The sequence below is a fragment of the Perognathus longimembris genome, chromosome 19 (genome assembly GCF_023159225.1).
Source record: "Perognathus longimembris pacificus isolate PPM17 chromosome 19, ASM2315922v1, whole genome shotgun sequence".
Taxonomy (NCBI): Eukaryota; Metazoa; Chordata; class Mammalia; order Rodentia; family Heteromyidae; genus Perognathus; species Perognathus longimembris.
The window spans coordinates 9958673-9969953 of NC_063179.1; positions in this window are offsets into that span (position 1 = coordinate 9958673).

Genomic DNA, 11281 nt, shown 5'->3' on the forward strand with positions numbered 1-11281 from the left:
TATGGAAAACCATTTATTGATATGAAATCTCTTGGCAGAAATTTATAGAAGTCATGCATAATATGTATTGGTATTGTTAAGCAATAACTGATTAGTTTGGAAATGCCTTATTTTCTGTATATTTTTCAAATGAGCAGTTTTAAGAAAAATAAAATAAAGCCATGGAATTTGTTTCCTGAGATATATTGATATGAATAGTTTTCTTTAGATTGAATTTCCGATAAGGCTAGAATAAACAAGAAAGTTAAATTATTTTAAAAATCACTCAATAGTAAGAGTAGCATACTGGAAGTTATCCTTGAATAAATAATAGAATGACAAAAATTCAAGAAATATTTCAGTTTCTGGAAAAATTAGTCACATGTGTAACATCATATATCAGCCCCCATTTCCATTAAATTCTATTTTTTTATCCATGTAGGCTTGAGTTAAAATGATGCTACTTCTTGTACTGAAATAAACAGAGAATTGCAATGCAGAATTTGATCGTGTTCTTTCTGATTTTTAAAATATGGTAGTTTTCTTCCTGTAATCTAATTTTCCCTTTAGGCTTTTGCTTTATATATGTTTATACCACTCTACAGAAAGCTAAAATAAGCACCTATAGATCTGTGTGTATATTTCTTGCCTTTGCACATGTCTAGAAGGAGAATAAAATAGTGTTTGCTATTTATACATCTATTTTGTTGAAGAATATTAACTTCTAAAAATTATTCTCACCATCCTGCCTGTCTATCTTAATTGTAGAAATGAAACAGAGTCTAGTGGAGAAAATTGGAAATCTAACTTGAGAGTCCCTTTAGAAAGAAGATAATAAACCTGAGGAAGGAGGAAATTAACCCAGTCTCTTCATATACATCAAAGAGTCTAACTGATGCAGTAACATGACTACAGCATTTGCTACACAAGTTACAAAAGACTGATCCAATTATTCACCCTACTTTTTGGTCCCAGGAAACATTTGACTTTGTGCCTCTAGTTAAGGATCAGAAAAATCTTCATTAAAATAGAATTAGGATGAAATGTAAAACTCAGTAACATAATCCTACATGTGTTCACAGGGATTCGTTCTGTAGACCTTTGGTTTTACTCTAAGTAAGAATATAACCATTTAAGTAAACATCTCTGAAATACAAATAATGTATTTCAGATGGATATTATTACATACCCTATTTCATGCAAGAAACCCAGAACAAAGTCATATATATGTTTAAACAGAGTCCTATATAATGTAATTTGTATTTCGAATTTTTGGTTATAAAACTATTCTGAAAGTTGTTTCTTACATCTTAACTTGGAAATACTTCCACTTATCTCCCAGGTTTCAACATACTATTTCCATGTCATTGTAAGTGACTCCACCCAGTCTGGCATTTGGACCTAAAGCAGAGTGAAGTTAGGCAAATATTATTTAACTTTCCATGGCGAGGTAGAATAAACTAGCCTCAAGGTGGAAAAATGAAGTTAGATAGTAAAGATGGAATGGGAGCTGTGAGAACAGGTTTGGAAAATTTCCCAAATGTACTCTGATTTGACTGCTAGTTTTATTTTCTGTTCTGAAGAAAGTTGCTTGTAATTTGTATCTGTTCATGTAAATAAATTCTAGTATTTTTTGGCTTGAGTATTTTTCCTTATTTGTAACCAAATAATTACTGCAATCATCCTCAATTATATCAGTGCCATCAAAAATAGTAACATCCTCTTTCAGTAAACGCCTCTGAAAGTTGCTATTGGTGTTTTAGATACTGAGAAGAATCTAGAAATCGGTGTGTTGGTCATCTTGGGCTTTGTCAAAATGGCATAAAAATATTCAATAATTCCAACAGAAGCTCCAGAGTGAATATGCATTTTTGCTTATTATTTATTATTAATTAATTTATTATATTTGGTAATACTGAAATCAAATAGAGTCTTGCTATTTTCCTTGGAATGATATTTATTTGATTTTACTGGCTGTCCTGAGTAAGGATGATTGCAAGTACATACCACCTAACTTGGCTTCATTTGAATTTCTTAAATTAAGTAGCTTTAATTTTTGAATAATTTTTGTGCATTTGTCACACAAGTTGTGATTTTCATTGTGGTGTTCCATGTGTGTGGATAACATAACTTTGATTATATTTCTCTGTTACTCTGTCTCATACTATCACTACTCGCTTTTACTGTCTTTCTTGTAATTTTTAAATGGTTACCTTTTGACTTTTCCATACCAACACACAATGTTCTTTGATCCCATTCTATCCATTTTGTACTCTTTTCATCTCCCCTCATGCCCCAATTTTCTAATTGGGAGACATTCATAATTATGTGCAATTTTTAAATGTGATATTTATCTTTCTGATTTCTGGCTTATTTCATGTAGCATGTTTGTCTCCAATTCCCTATAGTTTCCTGAAAAAAGCCTAAAGTCCTCTTTCCCTCTGGCACACATACACACACACACACACACACACACCTACACACACCTACATATATAGATATAAATATATATCTATATGTATGGTGGAGTGCACACACACACACACACACACACACACACACACACACCATATTTTCTTTATCCATCATCTTCAATGGGCATCTAGACTGGTTTGATAATATGCCACAAGAAACATAGATGTGGTTTATTTATTTATTTATTTTGTCAGTACTGGTGTTTGAATGCAAGGTCTCACACTTGTTAATATACATGAAAGCGCTAAGCAAGACTGCCGACCCCTTTTTACACTGGTCATTTTGGGAGAGGGTCTTTTTCTCTCTAACACTGGCCCAGCATGTGTTCCATGCTCAGCTGTTCAAGTCAATCTGGAAAGACAGACACACACTCGATGCCAAGCTCCTTCTACTGAGATGAGGTCTCACAAAACTTTTTGAATGGCAATTCTCTTGCTATCAGGTTCCTACATAACTTGGGTGGTAGGCAGGTGCCACTATACCCGTGTGTATGACTAGACTGATTTCCAACTTTAATCCTCTCAATCTGTTTCCCAGGAAGCTAGGATTTTATTCATGAGCCTCTTGCATCTGGCAAGGATATGTTTTAATTATATAGATATTTTAAATTTCTTTAATGCCAGTTTGAATGCTGACAATGTGGATTTGAAATCCTGTGCTTTTTTCTTTTATTGTTACTTTTCTTAGGAGCTACAATATTATTCAAAGTACAACTTTTTCTTAGGCACATGTTTGCACCTTTTATAGAATGTGAAAGTGTTTGTAAACTTAAAGTATTTGAAGAACAGCAGTTAGTACATAATATCTTCATGAGTAATGATTTGATTAATACTTTTTATTAGCATAGCCTTAGGGGAAACCTACTGTTTAAAGTGTATAAAAATAGCTGTGTGCCAGTGGCTCAAGCCTGTAATCCCAGAAACCCAGGAGGCTGAGATCTGAGGATTGCGGTTCGAATCCAAGTAATCACTAAGAAGCCAGAAATGGACCTGTGGCTGGTAGAACAGCAACCTTGAGCAAAAACAAGATCATAGCTAGTGCTCAGACCCTGAGTTCAAGTCTCAGGCCTGGGACACACACACACACACACACACACACACAAACACACACACACACACACACACACACTTCTCCTGTAGTTGAGAATTATGGTGTGGGAAAGCATTGTTTATTACCTAAGAAAGCAGTTTTATATAGATTTTCTGCCTTGCTCAAGTTTCTTAGAGATCCACTAACCAGGGAAATACAATAGCATAACCATGGCCTTAGCTTCGTTATTTTACTTTGTCAAGAAACTAATTTTCTACCTAGATGTGTCACTGAGTACCTCAGAAAAAAAGCCACATGAAAAATTCTACTGGCACAACTCCAGACTATTATATTCTTCAAGATGTCTTAAGTTGTTTCTCAACTTATTTTGCTCTGTGAGTAGCTTACAAACATATGAAATCCATTTCTGGCTAACATTCACACAATTGCCTTTGAAAAATATAGTTCAACCATTCTCCTTATTCCTAAAGTCATTAACCCACATGATCGTATTCACTGTGGAATCCTGTAAGCCTAATGAACCCCAGAGGCTGTGGTGCTGCTAGTGATAGAACTCAGCGAGAAAGCTGAGCTTTTACAAGTTGGAAAGCTTCAAGATCTAATGATTTTCTGAGTCTCTTACAAAACTTCTATTTTTTTTTATGTCATCAGAAAGATCTGAAAATTGTAGGATGCTGTTCTATTCAGGACAGTCTTTTAATTTGATGTTTCCTCTTGCACTGTAAATGCAGCCACCACTGATGTCTATATTCTGATTATCACACAACACATAGAGAATAATAAATAGTACCTTCCTGATGTTCAAAAAGAAATGTGCTCTTTAATGGACTCATATAATGGTATCCCCTCTGTGCATTAATTTTACGACAACAATAAAGACACATGAAAGAAGAAAAAACAACAGAAATCAAGAATGAAAGGAAAAAATTACAATCACATGGAAAATGTTTTTTAATAAGAAGATCTGCTTTTGATAAATTACTACTTATGTTACATTTTGGTATTGAATATCAGGAAGATATGTTGTTATCACTGACAATTTGTAAAGTTAAAATAACTTTATTCCAGACATATCTAGGTTATTAGTTTTCCATCATGAACTAGGTTATTAAAGTTTCCCAGTAGCTTTAAAGACAGAACATGGCAGGCAACAGTAAAAGATATATTTGTAGACTGGTTGTTTTCCAGACTTCCATTTTACTCCTATTGTAGATCAATTCTCCTTAGTAACTAGGGTCTATCACCCCAGCCAATACAGTGATACCTATCGTTGACTCTTCATTCATATACATGAGGAGCCCAAAGTATTCAAGCATTTTTCTTGACTCTAGTCTTCTAGTGCAGTGGAGTCTGTGCGTTGTAGGAATGATCATTTTGTCAGGTAGTCACACAGCATGATGGGGCTCCCTCTTCTGTTTCCCTCCTTTCATTCTTGCCCTCCTGACTTCTGACTGTGTGTACACTAGTGCTATATAACATGTGCCTACGCAGGGTACATACAGTGATAAACTCCCCTTGGTGCCCAAGTGCTGTATATAAACATTTGTTTTTGCTCAGTAGATAAATGAATACCTGAATTATACACAAGATCGGTTATGCTACGTTAGGGCGAAAATGTCCCATTAGTGCTGAAAACACTGGCCTCTTACCTCTGAGAGGATGAAGAGGAATAGGAATGTCTTTAGCTCTAAAGGAATACTGAGGTATTTCTCTGGCGGTCTGTAGAACCTTACATTATGGCTTGAGTAAATGCCATGTTCAGTGATTAATAGTACAAGTGAAACTTTAAAGTAGACAACTTCAAATTAGAGCCAGCTCAGAACTGGTTAGATTGTAGTCCTCTTAGTAGTGCCTGGGCAAAGCAATTTACCTTTCCACTTAAGCCCAACACATCACAGCAAATTCCTCCTCCTCCTCAACTAGGTTGCAGTTGTAATTTGCTTTATATTTTTTTTAATTCTACACAGTCCAAGCTTGCTTATTTGTTTATTCATTCACTCCTTCATTCAATCATTCATTCATCTACTTTTGTCAATGCTAAGAATTGATCCTAAGGCCATACATATAGCTCTTTTTTTTGCATTTGATTTTTGAATTAGCATAAGTTCGTAAGATGTAGGAGTTCATAGTGAGATTTCATACATGAGCAGTGTTCTCTGAACAAATTCACCTCTTACGAGACACTTTCTAAACAGCTTAAATTTTATTTCAATTTATTTTTAAGTTTAGTGTATTCACTAGAAGTAGAAAGAGAAACTATCCTCTTTTGAACCCCTGTCACGTTCCCTTCTTTTCCTAATAACTGGTTATTGTATTAACACCATTTTTATTGCCATAGACATTATTTGTGAAGGCCATCAGGGTGAGGTATCTCCAATGTGGTGGTGTAGAAAACAAATGTGTATTATCTCATGGTTTTGGATGCAAGGAGTCTGAAATAGAGTTCTTATCAAGGCCCATTCCCTTTGAAGGCTGTGGAGGAAGGATTTTCACCTGTGGTCTCTCCTTGGATTGTATGTGGCTCTTCTGCTCTCTTCACATTGTCTTCTTTCTGTGTAGGTTTGTGCCTGAAGTTATCTTTCTCAGAAGAAACCTACATTATTGTGTTTAGTGTCTGTCCCAATGACACAATGTTAATTAATCATTACATCTTTAATAATTTCAATTCAGTTCAAAATTCTAATGAAGACATTTGAGACAACCTGGTCTTTTAACATTTGGTAGGAAATTTTATTAAATATTGATACATTCAAAGGTAGGGGCAGATAGAAGAATGGTATACACTCATTCCAAAAAAGTACCTTACAAAAAAAAAAGCAGCTCCAGTGCAACCACAGTGATAGCTGACAACATAGCTAGATCTACAGAGGCCACAGAATCTAACAGAGAGGTACATCTGCAGTACAAATTGGAATGTTTCCACTGCTGATCTTGTTAGATGTTCTTTTTTCATGGGCTTTTGCCTAAACCCTATATGTTGTATAACTCATATTCTCTACTTTTTAATCTAATATTTCTTACACTAATTTATCAATGTGTGATGGAATTTTGAATAGCAAAAGTTGAAATTCCCAGGTAATCTGGAACATACTATGCCCAATGATTGTCTTCATAATAAATCACTCTGTAGCGCTTTGTTCTATGGTCTCCATGTCTCTAACACTACTGTTTACAGTGAAAGATGACTTAGGACAATGTATTGCATATAAACATAGTAATGGATTATACAAGCATAGTAATAGTTGAAGGTCACAGCATTCTGGTGTTGATCCTAAGGAAGAGAGGAAATTCCAGCTTTTCAAATTATTCTTTGTTAGGTGAAATAAAAACAAAGCCCACATTTCTGGAAATTAAGCTTTTGTTTTTGCTTCTTGTCAGCCTGCTGTTTGGTTAATATACCTGTGTGATAAACTTGAAATTTGTGGTTTAAGAAGTAGAAGCAAACTTTTCGGTTAGGGCAATTTGCTCAAAGTCTGGCGTTTTGATGGGAATGGCATACTTATTGTTTTAGAATCAATACCCAATGCATTTAGAAAGGCTAACACCCAGTACCCCGGGTATTCCGGTGGCTCCCATGGTGTGATCCCATTCCTAGAATCCTGGAGAATGGATGAGTTCTGTCACATTCTCCTCTTACGGCATAACCAGAAATCTCTGCCACAAGAGAGCAGTATAATGTTGACCCCATGACTCAAGTGGATTGTAGACTCCATCACAGCTTATGGTGCTAGTGGTACTTGCCCCAGTTGAGTTGCCTAGCAAGGGATGATGGTGATGTTCACTAGCTAACTCTTTGCTCATGACATCACCATCAGAATTCTCAGAAGTCTTACTAGGAAGTTTTGAATTTGGTTCCTGACATTTTGTTTTCCTTCAGAATATAGGAGTTTTTCAGTTGATATTTCCTATGTCCAATAGCCTAGAGGTTGATATGTATAACAAACATATACATAACATAAATTTTGAAATTGCTTTATTTGAGAAACAGTTACTGGCTATAAAACTAGTATTGGATATTAGCAATAAATACAATAATATTTCAAATGCATTGTTTGTCATTGACATCGAACAGTTGCTGATCCAAATTTGTGTAGCATTTATTGGCTAATTTAGAAACATTTGTTCATATTTCAATGGCATTAATCATATATAGTTTACAATCATTTGGAGTGTTAACAGATTGTAAATAATCAGAACAACATGAAGACATATTGAAGGAGAGACTTATGTCTAAATAAACATAACACATTTCATGTTTTGAAATATAAGATTAGCTCTTGAAGGGAAGTGCATTTTCCTTGGAGGGTAGTCTTGGTTGTTGCTAGTATGATCATTTTGAGCTTGTGATAATCAAATGCAAATTATTTCTAAGTGATACTTGTTATACATTAGTACATTTTATCCACAAGGCATACATTTTATAAAGTAAAATAATTCAATTATTTCAATAAATTAATATATTACAGACTAATTATTGTTTACCATTTTAAGATAGAAATTATTCTTGCTGAGCTGGTCAACATATTTCTAGGTCTGTTTGGTTGTTTTTTGGTTTGTGTGGTTTGTATCCTCCTGTGGAAACTCACCAGGGTGCAAAGGGAAGACCAACTTGGTGATTAGGAATTGAATCTGAGTATTGGATTTCCAAATTCTAGATATTTCTAAATTTTATGGGAATTTTGAAATTCACTTTCTCTCTGACTCTCTAACCCAGTTACTCATGCTGTGGAATGGACAAGCAGTAGCAAACCCAAGACTGTAACCTGATTGCCCACAGGAGTTTGCCAAGACACAGATTCTACTTGAAGTAGATGGGGAAAATACTGGGGGAAATCTCCATAAATCAAAACTTTTATTTTCCTTGATTATTCTAGATTTCTGTAAAATAGTCATTATCATAATATCAAAAATGGATAGAAATCATATTTGAGAATCAAATTTATAATATCACAAAATTAACTGTATGTAACTGTAACCACTCTATCATCACCTTGACAATAAAAAATGTAAAAATATTGCATATTCTAAAAAGAAAGACATGAATGAAATTATTAAAGAAAATGAATATTACAGAAAACTACAAAGAATTTCAAATATGTTAGTAAAGATAATTTGATTTAATCACAAACCATCAAAACGTATCCTCCCCCTAAAATTCTAGCTGAGGAGTTTTTGTTTTTGCCTGTCCTGGGGCTTGGAATGAGGGCCTGAGCACTGTCCCTGGCTTCTTTTTTGCTCAAGGCTAGCACGGTACAACTTGAGCCACACAATGCCACTTCCAGCTTTGGCTGTTTATGTGGTGCTGAAGAATGGAACCCAGGGCTTCATGCAAACAAGGCAAGTACTCTACCACTAAGCTATATTCTCGGCTGCCTTTTTTTGTACTTGGGGCTTGAACTCATGGCCGAGGTGCTGTCTCTGCTCTTTTCTCCTTAAAACTAGAACTCTATCAACCTAGACATAACTCTACTTCTGCTCTTTGGTGCTTAACTGCAGATAAGAACCTCACTCAGTCTTCTCCCCCTTGATTGGCTTCAAACTTTGATCCTCAGATTTCAACCTAGTGAGTAGGTAGGATTACAGAAAATAATGTTTCTTCAGAGTATATTTACAATTCAATTTTAGAAAGTCATACCCAAGCAGGATTTTCTAAAAATTGAAACCCTTCAAGCACTTGTGTAGAAAAATAGTGAAACTAGAGAAATCTACAGAAATAGAGCCGTTTGCAACTATGCAAAGCTGAGGCGCAATTCTATTTCATTGATTTCACATGTAATATAAATTACTATCATACAGCATTATCACAGAAATGTAGTTAGTACACAAGGGAACTAGTTATGAGAAAGGTAGAAAAGCAATACATTTGGGTATACCACACACCGACATTTCTACAGAGAACCTGCTGGAATGGGTTACCCTGCATTCTTGTATATTTTTGAAACTGAATTGACAAAGTTCATAATGAGAGGTGATAGAACTAGATCAGATCAAACTTGGCAAGTACTGTGGACTAACACTCCCAGGAGGCCATTTAAAGTTCATAATCTTCCTTGTTGTAGTGGGAATTTGGGAAATAATTGCTGGCATGTGGAGATTTCTTTCTTGTTTTTGCTGAGTTAAGTAGATTAAACTAAATTTACCTGAAGCTTCTTTCTAGCTGAAGCAACACAAACCGTTGAGAGTCTATGGAATGACAGCAGAACCCCACTGGCAGAAATAAGTGACAGTGCCACTGTGATTGTTCAGGTGAATGTATGTTAACATCAAATACCAGGTTCAAAGGTGAATGTGATCAATATATTTATACAAGGGAACTTATGCAAATGAATTTGACCAGGTATATATGTTTGTGTCTAGAAAGGAAGTGCAAAATCTAAAGTTAGAGATTTTGATTGATATAGCAAATGCGTGGATGGTACTTCTTTTAGGATACAGATGTAGTTATTTAAAACTCATTGTGATAGAGTTAAACCAAAGTTGTTTGTTAAAATCCAAATTATAAATAGCAGTTATTATCCCAAATGTGTCTAAACTAAATATGTGTGATTATTTCTGCTTCATTTTTAAATTTGCATTGTCTTATAGTGTTCCTGTAGGAAATAATGCTCATAATAATAGGGACACATTTGGAAAGCCAAAATTCTACTACCTTCTTGTAGTCTGTTCACATTTTGAGTCCATCACTGAATTAGACCATTGATTAGTTCAAAGTCCTCCTGATCTAATTAAGACTTGCACAGCTACATCCACAGGTGTGTTTTACTAATCTCCCTAGCATTTCTCACTATAATTAAATAGAGATTGAACACCACAGTGTCAAAATGGAAAAATTTAGAAAACTCTGCTACAAATTATTAAGTAAAATGATCTACCTAGCCCTTTACTAAGGGGAATTTCAGATATTTACACACATTATACCGTAGGTGATGAGGTTACCCAGACATATAATGAGCAATCAATTACAAGGAAAAATAGCTCCCTTGGTTTATTTAGAAGTGAATTGTCATGTCAGAATGTGCCTATGGCAAGTCTAGAGATTTACCTCAAAGTGTTTCCTCAAAATTGCTGAGTTGGAGGACAAGTCTCCCTTCTCAGTGCATTCAGAACCTTCCTAGATTTTGAAAGGAGGCCATGTTCTTGTTAAGAAACTTGAGTAAAAACAGACTGCTGTAAGTATACCAGCTTACTGCATACTTAATCACTGGTCTGCGTAATACAGACCTGCCGTTTCCCTCCAATGTGAGGCTTCTCTGACAGGAAATCTTTGCTTGGAAGCTATCATTGTCTGACTTTGTCAGACACTCCTTGCTATCTGCCATTCTGCCTGCTTAACCTGTCTTAATTCACTTTTTTATTTCCTGTCAGTCTGCACCACAGTTTGAAGATTCCCCTTCATTTTATTTCTTATCTATATTATTTCCTGAGCAATGAAATATAAAAAAGAATACATAATGGAATAATAAAAGTTTAGTAAAACTGTGTGGACTCAACTCTGTTTGCATGTCTGATTTCAGGGGAAACTGGTTAACACAAAACTCTGCCAAAAATAGCCACAGGAAATGTTTTTTCTTAATTTTTATGTTAATGCATTATTAAAATGTTGCGACTGGGCCTCTTGATTTAGAATCTATTATGCTTACATGTGTAAACTGCATGTGACCTGCAGTTTTCCAATACAAATTATAAATACAATATATATGTCTACATAAATATAAAATACACATATATCTTATAAACTACTTTGCTGTTGGTCAGGTGGTTAAAACTCGGCCTGTGT